The 20,533-nt window shown below is 40.8% G+C and overlaps 2 long non-coding RNA genes across 6 annotated transcripts in view; one reads left to right on the forward strand and one right to left on the reverse strand.

Moving 5' to 3' along the window:
- LOC103557915 (uncharacterized) overlaps positions 1-20,533 on the forward strand; it is a 242,031-nt gene that overhangs the window by 172,863 nt on the left and 48,635 nt on the right. The gene's annotated exons all lie outside the window — the stretch shown is intronic.
- The window catches only part of LOC103561971 (uncharacterized), an 87,096-nt gene that overhangs the window by 60,538 nt on the left and 6,025 nt on the right, over positions 1-20,533 (reverse strand). For 2 of the 5 annotated variants that reach the window (XR_547597.2, XR_011541391.1), the window contains 2 exons: positions 9,857-10,019; positions 4,599-7,657 (listed from right to left, as the gene is read on the reverse strand). The exons of 2 other annotated variants lie outside the window; for them this stretch is intronic. This is a non-coding gene — a long non-coding RNA (uncharacterized lncRNA). Of the gene's footprint in view, positions 1-4,598; positions 7,658-9,856; positions 10,020-13,736; positions 14,135-20,533 lie in introns of those variants that run through there. One more of the 5 variants, XR_011541392.1, reaches the window with a different exon arrangement.

A 20,533-nucleotide genomic window follows, 5' to 3' on the forward strand; every position in this document is an offset into this window, starting at 1 on the left:
ACAAGTGTCTGTGTGTGTGTGCATGCTCTTGTGATCTTTGCTTAGGATATGTTGTTCTTTTAAGGCTTGTTTGCCTCCCTTTCGTTGCTTAGGTTCAGAATTAACAGGTTGAGTTTAAGAGTCCAAGAGGCCTTTCTTATGTTTCATCTGTAGTTTCAAACTAACACAGTGCACTGGAAGGGCCCTGGATTTCAGTCAGAAGCCCTGGAGTCAGGCTCTGGCTCTCATTCCAAGGCTTGGTGAGCTGCCACTACCTCAACTTTTGTTCCCATATCTTTTAAACAGGGATAATAATACCTGTTTTGACCAAGTCACGGGACTGTAGTAAGGAACAAATGGGTTGGTGTTGCTCTGTAATAGTGCTGTCCAATAGAAATATAATGTGAGCCACAAAAGTAATTTAAATTTTTCTAAGCCACATTAAATAAAAGTAAGAAGAGTCCAGTGAACTTAATTTTAATGACATATTTTATTCGACCCAACACAACCAAAATATTATCAATTCAACATGTGATCAATATGAAAAAAGTATTAAGGAGCTATTTTACATTTTTTTATACTAAGTTTATGAATCCAGTGTATTTTACACTTACAGTAAATCTCAATTTGGATGCTAAATATTAATCAGATATACTTGATCTGTATTTAGATTACATAATATCTATAGTTGATTAAGTAGACTTATATCCCTCAATTTTCCCAAACTTAAAAAGTTTTTTAGTGACTGACTCATATTAGTTTTTAAATTAAAATTAGTTAAAATTAAATAAAATTAGAAATTCATTTCTTTAATCACCTCGGCCACATTTCAAGTGCCTAATAGCTGTATGTGGCTAGTGGCTACCATATTGGATAGCGCCACTGTATAAACTGTAGTGCTCTATATACCTGACATCGTTTATAGAAGTTCTCAAATTTCAGTTGAATCTTACATTGCTTGTTTCGCTTTGGGCCTCCAAGTTAGAGAAATAAATTTCCTTTGCTTTGACCTACAAAAGAATTTCCCAAGGTAAACCTTCCAGCTTCCCTGACAACTGGATTGCTTCCACTTCAGTAATCAGAATTTATTTTGTCTAAGAGTCACTACACATTCTGGGAAATAAATACATCTCTAAGAATAGGGGAAAGATGACCAAAATAGGCTGTTTTTAAAGAGCTGAAAAATCGATTCCTGGTAGTAATGCAATCTGGAATACATGAAACCATTAGCGCAGGGAGCCCACAGCGAGGTCAGGATCTATTCTGAGCCATGGAGAATCGAGCTCCCATGTGATTTCAGTGCATTACTAAGAACAGACTGTAATTCCGGGTAAGGCCAAACTCATCATCTTAGGGTGAGGAGCATCACAGGGGGTCACCTCACGTGTCTGGGATCTGCTGGCAGAGGTGAGACAGGGGATTGGGGCAATGACAAAGGACACTCTACCCCAAGCATTTTTTTTGTAAATTCATCACAGAATTTGGTACTAAGGTATTTTTCTTCTCCTTCTTATTTGAGTAGCAGAGTAGAGACTCTTCACAGTTTTTCTCTGCCTCTACAGAGAATCTTTGATCTGAAACAACCTACTGTGTTCAGCCAGATTGGACTGTTTTAACAAACACCTATCTAGCCCTTACTGCATCCCAGACATTGTTCTAAGCACTTTACCTGTATTGACTAACTTAATTCTCACAAAAAGCTTATGAGGTAGATAATATTATAAGCTCCACTTTACAGATGAGGAAACTGAGGCAGAGAGAGGCACAAAGTCATACTGCTAGTAAGTGATGGGGATGGGATATGAACCCAGACAATCTAGGTTTTTGAGCAATCAGTAAACTCTGTGGCCTATACTACTCTTGGCTATGGATCAGAGGCTAGATTTTTAAGCCCAGCCCAGAATGCCGAACCTTGCACCCAGTCACTAAAATTCAGATGCCACCCTCCCTAATTAACTAGTGAAATCTGAGGAGAGCTCAGAAACCCGTCTGCCTCTGTGGCTGTGTCCTGCTCCTCTAGAACGCCCTCCATCAAAATTCTACTCATCCTTCAAGGCTCAGCTCAAAACAAGCCTTCTCCACTGGGTTTCCTAAACCTCTGGAATCAAAATTACTCCCTTTCTCATCTCTCCCAACCTTTTACTGCTTAATCTCAAATAGTGCAGTTTTTTGAAAGCTGCCTTGAATTGTAGTGCCTTCTCTCTCCTCTCCTAGGCTGTGAGCCCCTAGTGGCTGGGAAGTGCATCTTATTCATTTTTGTATCCTCCATAGCACATAACCCAGAACCTTTTGCCTTCTAGTACTCATTAAGTGTTTATTAGTAATTCATTACTACTTATGTATTTCTAATTTGAATAGAAATATAATATATTTGAAAATGCATTGCAGGGGTCTTCAAGAAACTTAAATTCTAAATTTAGTTCTGTCATCAAGTAGCTACATGCTTTTGGACAATTTATTTCACCTCTCTGAGCTTTAGTTGTCTTGCCTGTAATTGGAAGAGATAATCTCTAAGGCCTCATGACATTTGTGGAATAGGCTATTATTTGCTCTGAATTTATGTAGACAAAAGGTTTTTAAATAAGTCCCTTAAAGGTGTTTCATACCTTCTGAGATCACTTCTGGGCTCCTGGGGTGAGGTAATTCTAAACAGGAGCACATGAGATGGGTCAGCAGAAGCAGCCCCTTGAGAGACCAAGGCTGGCTGGCTGGTGCTTTAAAATTCCAGCCTGGTGAAAAGTCTAGATCTTTAAGGAAAGGACTCTGCGTAAAGTGGTAGATATGGTAGAAGACAACTTCAGGAAACAGAAGAGGTGTTTCTGTCCTCAGTGTGCTGATATGAGGTAGGGATCGCAGGTTAGTTAGGCTTCCCTCCAGAACAACCTGGAAATAGCGTGCAGATAAGAGGAAAGGACATGCAGGTGTTAAGGTGGTCAAAAAACAGAAGATAACAAGTGTCGGTGAGGATGTGGAGGAATTGGAACCCTTCTACACTGTTGGTCAGAATGTAAAATGGTGCTGCTGCTGCGGAGCACAGTAAGGAGGTTCCTAGAAAAATGAAAAATAGAACTACCATATGACTCAGCAATCCCACTTCTGGGTATATAACCAAAAGGAAATGAAAACAGAGATAGCTGCACTCCCATGTTCATTGCGGCATTGTTCACAATAGCCAAGATATGGAAACAACCCAAATGTCCACTCACAGATGAATGGATAAAGAAAATATGGTATAGTCACACAATGGAATATTATTCAGCCTTAAAAAAAGGAAATCCTGCCATTTGCAACGACATGGTTGAATCTAGAAGACATTACACTAAATGAAATAAGCCAGGCACAGAAAGATAAATACTGCATAATATCATTTCTATGAGGTACCTAAATTAGTCAAGCTCACGGAAGCAGAGAAGAGAATGGTGGTTACCAGGGGCTTGGGGGTGGGGGAAATGGAGAATTATTATTCAGTTGGTATAAAGTTTCAGTTATACAAGATGAGTAAACTTTTGAGATCTGCTGTACAACATTGTACCGGTAGTTAACAATACAGTATTGTGCACCTGAAAATGTTTTAAGAGAGTAGATCTCATACTAAGTGTTTTACTACAAAAAACAAACCAAAAATAGGAACATAAGGAACTTTTGGAGATGATGGATATGGTGATGGTGTCATGGGCGTATGCATATGACTAAACTCATCAAATTGTATACATTAAATATGTGCAGTTTTTTCTATATCGATTATATCTCAATAAAATAGTAAGTAAAATAAAAAAATAAGTAATTTATAATGTTTGCAACCTAAGATTAAAAATATTTTCAAACCAGAAAAGGTTGAATCTGGCTAGATCCCTGACTTAGAGTTACATTCAACTTTAAGAACAAATGAAGAGGGTTATAAGGCAGGAAATAGTGGGATTAGGAGAATTAAATATTTGCCTGGATCAAATAGTGTCAAAGTTCCTAAATGTCATATACAAATTTTTAGGTTATGAAATATTGAGTTTAAAAAGTTTATGCATTTTTAAATTACTTCTTAGTGATTTATCCTGATTATCAGATCTATAGAACAGAGATTCGTGTCACATTTCTCTCCTTACTAGGTAGAGCAACAGCAGAGGATTTTTGTTTTATTTTTCTTTCTGTCTTCACTCCTCTACTAGCATATGGTGGAACAAACCCTAGACTCTGAACCATGGGACTTAAACTCCGGTCCTTCCTCGGCCATTGGGAAGGTAGAACTTGGGTGAGTCACTTCGCTTGCTGGATCTTAGTAACAGCATCTGTAAAATGAAGGGATTTCTAGGAAGTGATGCCAAAAGCCCTTTCAGCTGGACGAATGGTCTGTGATAGACACTTCCTCCACCAGGCTATCAGCACCTGGAAGGCTGGGCTGTGCCTGACGCATCTTGGAAGCCCCCAGTGCCAGCGAAGTTCCTGGTACATATTGGGGGCTCAATAAATGTTGGTTAAATTGAACTGAATTGAATATAATATATGAGGAAGCAGGAGATGAGAGCCAGAAACTTACAAAAGTAAAAGCAAGCCTTTCTTTCTCTCAGTGGACAAAAGCTAAGAAGAGACCATTTTGCTAACAGGTAAAGACCCCGACGGAAGAAGAGTGGAAGGAACATTCCACCACATGGGGCAGTAGAAGCCCCTGGAGTGTACAAGGTCTTGGGGAAGATTATTGATTATAAAGGAAGAGAATGCTGATAAATGACGAAAGACAAATCTAATCAAAATAGATGCATACAGTTAAACTTTGACACACAACACATTAAAAATTAGTAGAAAAGCTCCCAAATTGTTGCTTACATTTTCAAAATATAAATAATTATTTCTGAGTAGATAATGCATATACCGAGGATAAAATTTAAAAGATTTTTACAGTTTTTATTGGAAATATTTTGTCTTTTTATAGGCTATTTGAATAAAAAGTTTACTTCCTTTTTTTCATGAGGAAGATTGTGGCTGAGCTAATATCTGTGCCAGTCTTCCTCTGCTTTATGTGGGATGCTGCCACAGCGTGGCTTGATAAGCAGTGCTAGGTCCATGCCCAGGATCAGAACTTGTGAACCGTGGGCCACCAAAGCAGAGTGCATGAACTTAACCACTACGCCATGGCGCCAGCCCCAGTTTACTTCCTTTTTCAGGCAAGCACCAAGTGGAAATACCAGTCATTTGATACTGTACCACCTGGGACCGAAGGCCAGAGCCCTCTGTTTAGAAGCTGGTAGCTTGCAGCTGTGTAGCTTGATGGCAGGTGAAATGTTGGCATCTTGAATGCTGAACCAGTGAGTAAGGTAAGAGTGAAGTTGTTATCCCATTGTACAGAATGAGAACCTGAGGCCTAGAAAGAAGATATAATTTAGACAAGGTCACTTAGAGGGACACTGGCAGAACCCAGTTTGGAAAGCCAGCTAACTTCCCTTTGCTCATTCATCGGGGGCTTCATTTATCTCGTCTTCCTGCCCAGGTCATTTTCTTGGAAAGGGAAGCATACTGCAATCCTAGGGTCAGGCCCGGCTCACCCAACTGCTCAGCGCCTGCCTGCAGAGGTGGGAATATTTCTCTGGCCGAGGCTTATGACAGTTTCAGGGGAGAGTCAGATTCCCTTTGGAGATGAGCACATTGGGATCTTTGTTCCCAAATGGGTCACATTTCCTCATGTTTATTGAATTCTCTCAATCACAAACTTGATCTCTGGGTCCCAGGAAGGGGGGCTTGCTAACTAGAGAACATGCAAAGTTGAACTTTATTTACTCTTGATAAGAGAATCCAAAAGGAAGTTAACTTTTTACCCCTTCTCTTCTCAAAGCCATCAAAAGAATTATGAAATCTTTTCAAGATCAAACAGTGAGGTTCTTCACAAAGGTTGTCACAATGGATTAATTTGCAGATCTTTCTCCCTTCTTTCCCACTGTGAAGAAACAAGGGGGACGGATTCTCTCCTCTCTGCACGGGCATGAAGGCTGTCACAGGCCTCTCTGCTCCCTTTCTCCCTGCACTCCTCGTCCCATCGCTCCTCAGGACCTGTCCCACCTGGCAGAGTCTGAGAAACCAAAGCTAGAACGCAGGTGTAGGGACCTTCCTGATCTGCCCAAATAAGAGTCTGTAAAGACAGTTCGATGAAGTCAGTTTTGAGGCTGTCATTCTGGAGAAAGGCACCAGTCTCCCAGTAGACCAACTTTACTTCCCTAACTTCTTTCTCCTTCCAGGACAGACAGAATGGCCTCCATGTATTGGGTCCATTGTCTTTTATCGTTAGTGCTCCCGACTTTCCAATCAACACATTTCTTTAACTCCTGTAAAACAAGCTCGTTAGAGCTGTCTACAACGCCATGAAGTTCTAGCTTCCTCTGGTTAATTAGGAGGCTTCGAAATGTGTGAGTGTGTTGTAGAAGCTGTGCTGTGGGTGATTGGAGCACTGAGCAAGTTCACTTATTTAATATTTAATGCTGAGCTATGTTCTACTCTGAAGGAGGATTAGGGGAAGGAAGGGGCTGTGTGCTAGCCATGAACACATCTTTTCCTCTCTCCTCCTTCTTGGGCATGTGTTGCTAACCTACTTGGCTCCTCCCACCCTCAGCCAAATAAAGAAGTGAGCAAAAGCAACATCATGGGAGAACCACTGTTCTTCAGGCATGTACCAAAAGGAGGCGTTACTAACATTATCCAGGCAACTTGGATCCTCTGCTCCCTTTGGAGAGGGAGGCTTTGGGGATACATGCCATGATGATTTCTTACAGGTGGCAAAAATATTATTCAATGCACCGCTGAGCTTTCTGCTCCCTTGTTTTGCAGAACTAACGCTAAAGGCCAGTACATCCTGGCGAACCTGTCTGGGCCTTAGATGTTTCTCCATCTCCCTAACCACTCATTTGCTGTCTGGTCTCCAGGTGGCTAATCTAATCTACTTTATTTTGTGTCTTTTAATTTTATTATTGGATGTAACCTTGTCCCAAAGTCTGGGACTGTCACCTCCACGAACCTTCTCCAATTCCCTCTTTACAGTCCGTTGGTTCATTTACCCTGTAAATATTTATTTGTAATCTCTGTGCTGGGTGTTGGGTGTCCAAGAATGAATAAGACAAATGCATCCCCTTCTTACCTTTGGAGTGTGTAGTCTAGCCTGAAAGATGGTCATTGAACAAGAAATTGCAAATGTGATTAGTATTGGGCTGATATGCAGGGAGTTACAGGAACGTATTAGAAGAGACTTAACCTGGAACTTGGATGGGTCAGGAATGGCCTCCCTGACAAAGTGCCGTTTAACTTGGGACCTGAAGGAAAAGAATGAGCAAGGAAGATTCCAGGTAGAGAGGAGTCACATGTGTGAAAGTTCTGAGGTAGAGAGGAGTATGGTGTATTGTAGGTAACAGGAGGCCAATGTGGCTGAAGCATAATAACAGTCGATGTTAATTTGGCATTTTGTGTACCTGGCAAGGTTCAAAGCAGTTTACATGTATTGATGTATTTAACCTTCACAACGAGCCTGTGATGAAGAAACTGAGAACATGGAGGAGTTAAGTAACTTCCCCAGGGTCACATAGCTAGGAAATTCCAAGCTGTGGAAGACGAGCCAACACAGTTTGGCTCCACCCCTCGCCCTCTGAATGCAGCACCAAACTTCAGAGGTACCCACGGAAGACGAGATTGGGACCACATCACACATCTGAGGAAAAGAAGAGAGAAGATCACTGAGTTAAGTCAATTTAGACCACAGTGAAAGTTAAATACAGCACGCTGGTCTTCTAAGAACCAACTTCAATTTCTTTCTTCATATGGAAAATTTGGGGAACGCATTGAGAGTCTAACTCTAGGTTAGGTGCTGGAGAAAAACGAGAACCAGTCAGATTAGTCCTCAAAGGGCTAACAAGATCCTCATAATTTTGAGGGAAGGAAGAGGTTAATGTTGAAGAATTCATGGAACAAGCTGCCCTTAAAGTGGCCTTGTAGGAATCATTAGGATCCAGATTGGTGGAAGCAATGAAATGTTTTCCAAACTGGCGTCCAAGGGCCACGTTGAGAGTAAGTGGGGCTGACCTAGGAGGCGGGGAAATGGGGACAGGGAAGATAAAGCAATTGATTGTTTGAGGTTCTAACTATCAGTATCAAGAGTGAGGCTTTTTTTTTCCTAATAGATAATGAGAGGCTACTGCTAGTTCTTGTGTAGGAAAGAAAACCAATTAGTTTCTAGAATGCTCTGGCTGGAAGCCATGCGCAGGTTGCCCTGGACTGCAGTGAGAGCCATGCGTTAGTACCGTGTTACGTCAGGTAGGAGAAGCCTCCAGGAACAGAAAAGCAGATCTCAATGTCATTTACTCTTTTTTCTTACTTGCTTTAAATATGCTTTCAAATGAAAGTTCCTGTGGATCAGTATGTGCTCTCGTTCTTGATCAGAGTTAAACCAGTTTCTCATGGTCTCTAAAACGAGACAGGATTGCTGGCTGATAGCTCAGACCAGTTTTATTAACCAAAAACTACCTTTAAACTTGGCACCTCTTCAGCCAGAAACAAACATATTATTCACCCTGGACTGCCCTGAAAGGGGTAAGAGAAATGAATGTAATTTAAGGAGACAGTCCTTAATTAAAGGAGCCACTTGGTAAATTTCAATGGCGGCCTTGTTTTGGCTAGGACTTTTTTCTTTTTTTTTCCCCCATTTTAATATACTTTTCCAAATCCTCTTGTTGTGGGAAAGTTTATCACATTTGGCTTTTACCTAGTGAATTTTTATTTAATCTACAGCGGATGCTGTGTCAGGTTGACTCTAATTCAGGATTGGCATGTGCATCGTATCTTAACGCCAAAGCACGCGGGAGGACAGAAGACTCAGAAGCAGTGAATGCAGCCCGTTGTGTGGCTGTGAGTTCTCAGGATGACTGTGTGGTGCCCTGGCATTTCAGGGCAGCCCAGAGGGGTGAATGGGGTGGTTTCTTTTCTTTTTTCTGGCATACGCAGTTTAGGGCCTACCTACTCCAAGTAGCCTTTCTGAGTGGGCTTTCCTCCACTCCACATGTATATTTTCTCTCTTAATCTAATGTTACACGTTTTCTTGGTTGGCATTATTTAGTGTGTGAGTAGAGGTGCTGTAGCAGTGAGTGCTGCCCATGGTCAAGCAAATCAAGCAAGAAGGATTCTACTGTTTCAGTGAACATCCTGCGTTGCTCATTTACCGCTCGTGGAGCTACAGGGCTGTGCATGCACGTGTGTGCATGCGCGCGCACGCACACACACACACACAGTCTGGTTTTGCCTTCAACCTTTTTTTTCATAGCCTCTCAGGATTCTGGCACAGGAAGGGACTCTATAGATAGTAAAGTTTATCCCCGTTATTTACAGAAAAGGAAATTGAGACCTAGAGAGGAAAGGAGCATGGATGCCAAAGGCCACAGAGCTCATAAAGCACAGGGCTCAGAATGCAGATTTCCAGACTCTGGTCTGGTGCTCTCTGTTCACCTCACCACCTAACTTTCTCATGCTTTATAAAGAAAGAAACAGGGACTTGCAAGATTGGTAACTTAGGGTGTTAAAAAGCAGTCGACTTAGAAGTCATTCATACAGATATGTTTTGAACTCAGGTCTCAGGACCTCCAGACCAGAACTATTCTGTGGGAGAGGTACTTGGGTGCTGTTTAGGTACACTTGGAAATGCAGAGGTGGAATGAAAGCAGTTAAAAAATTATCTGAGCCCCGTGCTCTCTAAGTCCCAACCCCTACAAGCCCTGACCCCATCATCCCCAGAAGCATTGCTGGCTGTGTTTTTCTTGAAAATGTCAAGAGAAGGCAGAGAGCATGGCTCAAAGTGTGCAGAGACAGCCCACTGAATAGATATGCCAACACAACACTTCCGGTCACCACAGTTAATTACCTGAAATGTGCAGCTTATGTGCAGCCCATGAATCAGATCAGAGCCAGTTCCTGGAAATTGGGCTTCAGTAACAAGAACTTTGGGACGTAAGAGTCACAGTGAGGGGGAAGCAGCCCAGTGGGACTCTAGTCGCTTGGTACCACGTTGCCAAGGCCAGGGTAAGCTGGAAGAGAAATGGGTGTCTGGAGCCTACCGCCTCTGACTCTGTCATTGCAGAAGCCCCACAGTGCCTCCCAGCCAGAGCTGCCCAGGGCTGCCCACTCCAGCACCATGTTCTTACCTGCCTTCCCTTGGTAGCACTCTATGCTGAAACATTCTTCCCCATCTACTCTCACTACCCTTTTTCTGGCTAAACTGGCCTGTTTTGAGTCCCACTTCTATTTTCTGCTCTCCTTTGTCACTATCAGGGGTCTCACTCATTGGTCTATTTGGGGACATTCCTGTTGACAAGGAGAATTTGTATTTTGTGGGATTTGCACCTGTATGAGTCAGCTAGGGCTGCCATAACAAAATACATACCACAGAATGGGTGGGTTAAACAACAAAAATTTGTTTTCTCAGAGTTCTGGAGCCTGGAAGTCCAAGATGAAGGTGCCGGCAGCAGGGTTTTTCCAGAGGCCTTTTTCCTTAGCTTGCAGAAGTCCACCTTCTTTCAGTGTCCTTGTATGGCTAAATTTTCTCTGTGCACAGGCATCCCTGGTGTCTGTCTCTTCTTAGAAGGACACCAGCCCTATTAGATTAGGCCCCACTCTTGTGACCTCATTTCACCTTAATTAACTCTCTAAAGTCCTTATCTCCAAATATAGCACATTGGATGTTAGGGCTTCAACATATGAACTTTGGGGGGACACAAGTTAGTCCATAACAGCACCATAGGTGGTTCCTCTTTGATAAAGTTACTTGCAGCCCTATCCCAGAGGAGTAAGTCTCCCATAGCAATAACGTAAGTCACCTCCACAGGCAACCGAGGCAGGTGTTTTGGACAGAAGCTGCAATACACATCTCCTAGGCTGCCTACAAATAAAGCCAGACCTGAACAAGTAAAGATTTATGTTTCCAATCTCCGTGTGATGGGTAAGGAGAGTCACAACATCTCCAGGATTATAACTCGGGAAGCTGCCCAAGTGGTACTTGCAGTAGGTGCAAGGAATTGCCACAGTGATGTGCCCATATTCCTCAGGAGCCAGCCAGTTTCATTTTGTTTGATGACTTGAATTTCATTTTAAACATTTAATTTCAGAAAGCAGGGAGACGTATATGGGTATCTGTATTACATACAAATAAGTGGGTGTGATGTATATAAAGAGACTTTCTTTCACTATGAGCTTTGAGAAGGTTACAGAAGGTTCATAGATTAGATGAGATGCTGGAGAGAAAGGTCGTCATAGTTAGGAGCTTCATTTTGCACTGTGAGGCCAGACTACTGTGACACTGAGCCAGACATCCCTGCATTAGGCACTGTATAACGTTAATAATATCTAACATTTAGTGGCCAGTTCCTTTAATCAATTTTCACTGTAACTTTCTGAGGTAAGTGTTACATTATCCACATTTTATAGAGTGGAAACTGAGGCATCGTTTGCTCAAGGTCATAAAACTACTAAGTAGAAGAGGGCTATCTGTCTGATATCAAAATCCAGATTCATCTGCGGTCAATCTGAAGAGACAAAACATGAACACCTGGAAATGAAGAACAGAGGGCTAACCTGTACAGCTGACATAGTGCTGTGACATTTGGAAGAATGAGGGGGTTAGTTTGACACATTGTTGGAGAAAGCCCCATCGAAGAGCCATTCCCTGAACCAAGCCTTGGAGCATAGGTAGAATTTAGAGAGGGACAGAGGTGGGGAAAAGAGTGTAGGCAGAAATGGAGGCAGAAATGGTAAATTGAGTGCAGGGAAGAGCAAGAAAATTGGCCTTTATTTGGGGATTTGGAAGTGAGAATGAAAAGAGAGGATGTGATTATATTTGTCAAGATTGGTGCTGGACTCAATCTTGAAGGGGAAGCAAAGCCTGAGTTGAATCTTAGAGGATGGGTAGGATTTAGAACTGGTAAATTTTCATGAACAGCCGGTCACCTGGAACCCAGAACTGAGATCTTGAGTCAACTGATGGGAATTTGTGTATTGAAAGTATTTTAATAGCAAATAGCCACCAGCCCCTCTGCCTACCTAAAATAATGACTAAATGTCAGGAAAGTGAAAGAAAAAAACGACTCGACATTTTTGTAGATTTTTCTCTCTCTTGGGTACAGATGGATTTGTATGGAATTGTTCTTATCCACGGGGAGGCCATAGTCTAAATGAAAGCATGAGTCATAGTTCTATGTCTTCTCTGAGCCAGAAAAAACTGTCTACATGATCAGTCATCTTATGTTCTCGCTAAAAAACGTGATCATCAGCTCAGACTTCGAGACTTCTATTACATATGCAGAATTACCTTGAAATCATTTAACTCCCATCCACAAAATTAACTCCATTAACTCCTATATAGGAATATGACCTCAGAATTAATTATTTTCCAAAACACTGTGTCCTCCTTCTTCATAGGTTTCCATGATCAACCACTTTAGTCATGTCGCTAGATGTATCTGGTATGTTTCCAACCAAAGGCAGCTTCTTATATGCTTTGGGATCTTTATATCCATTGATCATGTCGTCTTTTTCCTGTTCTCTAGATTTCTCTTCTCTTAGGAGATGAAGTATTAGGAGAGAATGGAGGACTTTGGTGAGAACCTTTGTCATACACTAATTTTGAACCCAAGAAATTGTTTCACTGGGGTGGCATCAGAAGTATCAGGAGTAAGTTGCTGTTGGAAGTGAGAGAGTACTAACATCATTATATTGGATGTGGGGAGTATGGACAGCTTGGGGAGGGAAAGCTGGCTGGGAAGTTCTCAAAATTCCAATCCCTAGGGTAAATCTTCAAGAGCGAGTGCTTAGAGATTGGTAGGCTTTGTGACTTTACTAAGATGAAGTCATGTAAAGCCAGCATATCTTCCACTTGTTATCCAATAAAATTGACAAAACCCAAATTACCATAGTGTCATCTACAGACATTTTCTAAGCATCTTTTCTTATGCTCAAGAAGAGAAGAGAAATATCAAGAAAAATAAGTCACGGCCCCAGTCTAGAAGGAGATCATGGTTTACTTTTGGAGGCTAGACCCAACTCATGAAACGTTAACACACATTATAGTAATTATAATAAGTCTTAATAATACTTAATTATAGTAAGTCTTAATTACACAGAGTCCAATAGTTCTCAAATAATGTTGTACATCACAGTCAGTCGTGCACTTGTGAAAGTGCAGATTCTCAGCCTCTATTCCTGGAAATTCTGAGTGTGGACCTTTGCATCTGTGTCTTTGAACAAGCTCCATGTCCACTAAAGAACTATTGGTTAAGACAATAATGAGAGAGAGAAGCAGCTCATGATGGGCTGGGACAGTAAGGGAAATCCCAGCACTGAGTACAGAGGTGGAAGAGGCAAGTTCATGGATCTGAGGGTATATCTATGGGTAGACAACCTGGGTGGAGTGAGGGATTTTAACAGGAGGTGGTGTCCATTGGGTAAATGCCTGGAAGTTCTGGGGACTAGTTCCACCCTGTGAGAACAGGAATATAAGAATGATTTAGTTCCTTAAACCAAGCACCCTGATGGAGAAGGTGATGTGTTAGAGAGGCAGGTGGAGGGGAGAGGAAAGTAGGTCTTGGATCTTCAGTTGGGCACTTAGCTAGTGAGGCCCCTCAGGAGGAAGGAAGAGGGGTGTGGATGCTTATGTTCTTCTCCCTCCCTGTCTGCTCAGTAAAGCTAACTGATTTCTAGTACAATGCAGGGTGCACTTTAAACAAAACACTAAGATTAGCCAATCCACTTACCTTCCCCAAAGGAGCTCACTCACCCAGAGGAAGCCTGACAAATGATCAGGTAAAATATTATGCTTTTAAGAAGGTCCCTTATATCTCTCAGAGAGTCAATACAGTCCATTATGTCAGTTCCTATCTACTGGCTTCTTTCTCAGCTATTTATATTTCCATTTAGTTGAAGCTTAGGCAAAGTTCACCAAGGCCCAGAAAATGAGAGTTATCAGAGACTCGTTAGTTATCTTTTCTAAAACCATCTATCTCTCTCATTCCACCCACTCTGGTCCTAGAGGTTTGTGTCTTCCTTCTGAGCCTTTCCAGTGTGAGATAGTGCTTTATCCAACGTTTCCACTCCCATTCTTCTGACAATATCTTTTCCTTTGCTGGTCTTCCTTCCTCTTTTTTTGTTCTTTCTGTGGGGAGGAGGGGAGAGTGAGGAATTGGAGGAAGGGAAAGAGCTGGCTGGTTCTGGTTCTCTTGCACTCTCTTGTTTTACTTTTCTCTCCTGTACCATTTTGTTTCTATACCTTGCACACCCTTGTCAGTCCAATCTTCCTTAAACATCACTCACAGAATAGTAGAAGAGATGAGACAGGTGTATATTGATGCAGAGATAAACTGACAGTGCCTTGAAAGATAAAGTTAGAGAGTAAGGTAAGATACTTGGGAGAAAGAAGAGAAAAGGAGGGGGCAATGAGAAAGGGATGGGAAAGGCAAGTATAATAATAATAACAATAGCAGCAACAACAACAATGACTATGTCTTAAGTACCTAATGTGCCAGGCAGTGTGATAGTTTAAGTCATTTAAGCTTCACAATGCTCCTTTGACTGCAGGTTATATCTTCATTTGTACAATAGAGATAAAAAGACTCAGAGTTTAACCATATTGCTCAAGATCATACTGTTAGCACAAGGCACCGCTGGAATTCAAACTTAGCCTTCTTTCTCCACTACATCAGAGAAAAATAAGCAGGTCATTTTTTTTTAAGATTTAAGCTTAAGATATATATATATTTTGGCTGGGAAACCTTCACTCTGAGCTAACATCTGTTGCCAATCTTCCTTTTCTCTTTTTCTCCCCAAAGCCCCAGTACATAGTTGTGTATTCTGGTTGTAGGTCCTGCTAGTTCTTCTATGTGAGCTGCCACCACAGCATGGCTACTGATGGATGAGTCAGGGCTGGTTCAAGGTACATTTTTCAAAGAAGATTTCTAAGATATAAATATTTTGAAATCTAGATAATTTTATATGCCCATATACTCGCACATGTACATATACCCAAATATATACATCAAGAGTAAAAGTTATTTATTTAGTTCAGTTGTATTCTTTCACTTGACCTCATAATCTTGGAGTTGAAAGGGACCACAGGATTCCTCAAGTCCAGTGATAAAAATCTCTCTACAATATTCTTTATTCTACTTCTGCTTAAGTATTTTCAGAGAAGGGAACTTGCCACCACAAAGACAGTCTGTTCTATTGTTGGACAGCTCAGATGTTTATCTAATTATGCCTCTAGGGTGCTGTGAGGATGATCTCAGAGTTGTCCAACTATTTTTGCCCTCTGAAGTTACACAAAATACATCCAATTGTTTTTTCTCAGGATAGCTCTTCCTGTGTGCGTATGTTCTAAGAATTTCCACACACACACATGCACACATACGCACACATGCACGTGCACACACACACACACACACAGAACCTTAAAGTCTCCTCTTTTCCAGCCTCTAGCTCTTGCTATTATGACTCACATGACATAATTTTCATCTTGTTCATTGTCGTCTCGATCAACCTTGGTCATAAAATTGAATATAGAACTCAAACACGTGGCCAGATGAGCACAACCTTGAAAGAGACTTGTCCTTCCTATTATTGCTCACCATGCTTTTGTTGAGACTGGCTTTTTGAAAGCCAGTGACACTGTGGATTCATATTGTGCTTGTAGTCAACCAAGACCTATAGGCTTTCAATCTAAGTTAAAGATTTTAGAAGCACCTCTGTTAAATTTAATCTTGTTAGTCTGGCCCCCGAGCTCCTCTGGAAAGATCGTTCAAGATTGTTATTCTGTCATTAATGGCTTTCCTCTCTAGCTTTGTGTAATCTGCAATTTGATAAGAATATTTTCAATTTTGTTTACAATATATTGTTGAATATAAATAATAAATTAAAAATAGTTTTACGATGTGATCTTGTTTTTTTAAAATACTTATTTGTACAAAAATGATTCTGGAGATAGAACAAAATCTTAACAGTCCTTACCTCTGAAGGACAATATGACTTATGTTTTTTAATATTTGGTTATATATTTTTTCTGATTTAATAAGTGAGCTTGTTATTTTAAACAAAAGTCCTACCTGAAAAGGCTGGTTCATTCCACATCTTTTTGCTTTGAATATATAATGTCTTTATTGTTCTTAATTGCTATGAATGTCTTGACTCTTCAGTTTGATTCAAAACTCCTCGAGGACAAGGCAGTTGTACTTTCTGTATTCCTCATGGCAGCTGGCACAGTGCTGGATTAATTGATTTGTCTTTAACTTGTCCTTTACCCAGTGCTGAAGTCATGGCCTTTGTCTGACTTATCTCTTGTTTATATCCATATCTTAACATGAGAACATGACATTTTATCTATGACCTACACTTAAACAAATTAAGCTGATTCATTTACTGGTAAATAATTATTCACTGTGTTAACAAATCTATTTAGCCAATTGAAAGTCAATTATTTTAATTTACCATGGTTGGTTGATAATTGTACAACGTAAACATAAATAATGGAATAATTTTGGTGAGAGAGGAGTATTGGTGAACCCTCGACATAATTATTTATTGAGACGAGCTCTATGCTAAGAATTCCTACAAATGGAGATGAAGGCATGACCTTCATTTCAAGGTGCTGATAGCTTAGTTGGGAGATAAGACTCTGAAGAACAAAAGGATGTCAAGTTGCATATTGGGATGTCAGTTGATGTTTGATACTATCTTAAGGTCATTACATTTCTCTCTTCTACAGAGCATTTGGTTAAGGGGCATTGGGAGTGGGGTTAGGACTGGATCCTTCAATTGTAACCGTTAGAACATAATAAACTGAAATACACAGGAAAGTTATTTCTATAAAGTTTTCCTACATATTCTACATGTTTGTTTTACAAAGACATAGAAGCTACAAATTTTCCATAAGATAGAAGTAATTTACCATGGCCAAGTAATCTTTCCCTTCCCAGCCTTCCTTGCCCTCACACAGTATTGTCTACTCTATGTCTCTGAGGCAGACTCAGTGGACCATGGCTCTTCCTTCTTCCACCATTGTCCAGGACACCCTCATTTCCCATTTATCTGGGGTATTTGGGAAACATGGGCCAAGCAGATACTTTGTCCTTCAGTGACCACATGCAGATTACATGGAACACCTTGTTGTGATAAAGCCCTATGTGTTCACAAAGGGCAAAGACTATGAGGAGGTACTATGAAATTATGAAATCTTTGTGTGATTAATTTTTAGCCCACTTGCTGTATCCATTGCTTCACTCTTAAAGTTTTGCTACCCCTCCTTGGGTAAGGATTTTTTTTTTTTTTTATTTTCTTCTTCGTTCTTATCAATTGTTCTTGTTCCTAGAAAGCCTAAACTGGCCTAGAAAAGAAATGACTCTCTCTCTCTTTCCCTCTCTCTCCCTATCCCTTTCTCTCTTTCTTTTCCTCCTTCTCTCTCTCTCTCTCTCTTCTTCTTGGATTATCTTATCATTCTACTTAATCCTCCAAACAAAGAAAAGGAAGAATTATTACCTTCTCTTTAAAGATGAAAAACCTGAAACTCAAAGAGGAGAAGAAATTTTCCCAATGTCACACAGCTAGTGAAGGGCAGAGGAAGAGTTCAAAGAGAGATATTTCCACTCCAAAGCCAGCGTTAATCCTTTGACAAAACAGTAGGTGCCCAGAGGACAGGTACTGGGCCTTCAACTCTGTCTTTCTAGGAGCTACAGGTGTTGGCATAGGATGATGACCAATATATTTTCTTTGAATTGAATCTTAAGTTGGATCTTGGAACCTTCAATAGAGAAAAACCTCAGAGGTCATCCAGAACCTTGTCCCTATAAGGCAGGAACCCACCTGGCAATAGGGAAGGGGTCAGTTCCAGAGACATCCCTCCCTAATCCTCCTTGCTTCTCCCACCATTCTCACACAGTTCTTCGGCTAGCTCCTCATGCTAAACAAATCAGGGAGCACACCTGTTTGTCTTTTAACTAACTTAAAATTTTTCCTTTAGAAAATTAATATATCTTCATTGTGGAAAATGTAAAGAACCAACTCAGTAAAAAGAAAATTAGAAACCACACATGGCCTCACTAACAAAAGATAATAACTGTTATCTCTGCTTTTCCTTCCAATGTCTTTTCTACACAAATATTTTTTAAACAAAACATAAGTAATCATATAATGCAAACCTTTATAACCAGTTTTTTCACTCAACAATAAACATCTTGCAATGTCAATGAACATAGATGAACATCACCTTCAATGACTCCATAGCTTTTCCTGTGCTGGACAAATGGCTGGATAGATTATCATTCATCAGCTAGTTCCCTGCAGGTTAATGTTCGTGTCAAAACTATTTTAAAATTTTCAAATAAATTGTTTCTTGATGATGTCATTCATGCAGACATTTACTAGCAGGAGTGGAGGAGTCATTTATTTCTTAAGTTTGATTCACTTAAGTCTAAATCATGCTATACCTCCATAAAGGATCATAGAGGAAGACATCATTTTTTGTGTGTGTAGAAATGTCACATTTAATTAGATACATTATGGCAACAAGATATATCCAATGGTGTAAAGAGTGCAATAAGTTCAAATGTAAAACGTTATTCAGAATTAAAGATGACATGTACATAAGTTCAGTTTCAATAGAGATAGCATCTCATATATGGAAATGTGTTTTTCTATAGAAAAATAATATTAAAACAGTGATCTAATTATATGATCAACAAGGTAGTGCTTAGTTAACTATAATGGAAAATAATGTATTTGTTCATTAATCTCATTCCTTATATTTCCTTAATCCTATACCTTTTGGGGAAAAACTTATTTTCTATCTATGAATAGCCACCTTCCTTAATTTTTGTATATCAGACAGGGGACAACTAGAAAAACAAACAGAAGGAATTTAATACAGGGAAACAGTTATAAGAGACTTTGAAGAAATGAAACCAGACAAAAGAGAAGAAGTAACCCAGAACTTATTTACTACAGGAAGGAACAAAATATAGCTAGAGAAAAAAAACCAAGAGATTATTGTTTCCAAAGTGCAGAACTCACTGTCACTGTGCTAGTTAGTGAGGGCACAATACAAGAGGGTTGCATTAAGCAGATACTGGGGTAGACCATCCAGAAGATGCTGACCCCATAGAGAGAGAACCTCATGGTCACTACTAGAACCATCAAGGAAGAACTGCTGCCACCAAAGCTGGGATCATCGAAGCAATGCAGCCACTTCCACGGTTGCTGCCAGAAGCAAAAGAAGAGAAAGAAAGAGAGAAAGGAGGAATAATAACTTCTCTCCACTTCCAATTTCTGATCTCCCACCAGTGCCTCCTAATATGCAGAACCCCTTAGGAAGGCACCTGGCACAGAAGTCTGAACAGAATGTAGGAAGATGGGTATGAGAAGGACAGACGATAGATAAATACCTAACCCATGAGTAATACATCATTATCTTTCTACCATTTGGGGACACAGAGGAAGCTTCGTAGCAAGGCAACAAGAGCTCTGGTTCAGATTCAGTTAAAGCCCCAGAAGTCTCACCTAGAACTCAGGCTGGACTGTCAAGGGGAGGGATAGTAAATGTCAAAAGGGCCTTTTCCCTCCATACCCAGCCTCACCTCATGGGGGACGTAGGTGCCCTGTTGTCTGGTCCCACAGAGATGGGGTTCAGGTTCTCTCTGTCATTTATAGTAGTCTTAGGCATAAGAAGCCTGGTGAAAGGGACGGAACTGGAGAGCAGACGGATCTAGCTCCAGTCAACATGCTGAGATCTCTTATATCCCTTCCCCAACCCCACTCTCCTTCTACTCCTAGGCCTCCTGAGACAGGAGAGGAGAGCAAGTTGAGGTCTGAGCTTGCACAAAGCATAGAGATCTCAAAGGAGGCTAGGAGGCCCCAGACTTCTGACCCCAACTTCTGAATCCTCCTTCTCTTCCACCCTGATCCATACCCTAAACCCCAGGACAGGGATGATGTTAAGAGTCTTCATTTAACTTCTCTGAATGACTAGTATCCCAAGACAACCACACATGACTCCCATTACACAGCCAACTGGGTGGGTGGAGGGAAGTGGGTCACAGACTTTGGCCCAAGGTGAGATATTTGTAAACTGAGCACTGGGAAAGGAGGAGGGAAGCAGAAAAGAAATATAGCTATTTTCCCATCTCTGAAAAACTTGTGCATAGCCCTTGAGAGAATGAATGACTGCAGAAGCCTTAATCCGTTCATTTTTTCATTTGATGCATATTGAAGGCCTACTATGTGCCAGATCCTGGGGATACAGTGGTGAGTAATTGCTGCAGAAAAAGATATGACAAAAGCATGAACCACCCCTCTCTCAAACTTCTGTGAGATCCTTCCTCCTAGTGCCTTCTCCAGATCTTTGAACATCCTGTGATGTAAAGGCAATTCCATTTTACAGATGGATATATTGAGGCCTAGAAGGAACCCTTGACTTCTCAAGCTCACATGAGTTAAACAGTCTATCAGAATGAGAATACTGTGCTGCAGGCTCTCTAATGGATATTGCCTCCTTCCTCCTCATTCTTTCATG

Source organism: Equus przewalskii, chromosome 6 (assembly GCF_037783145.1).
Source record: "Equus przewalskii isolate Varuska chromosome 6, EquPr2, whole genome shotgun sequence".
NCBI lineage: Eukaryota > Metazoa > Chordata > Mammalia > Perissodactyla > Equidae > Equus > Equus przewalskii.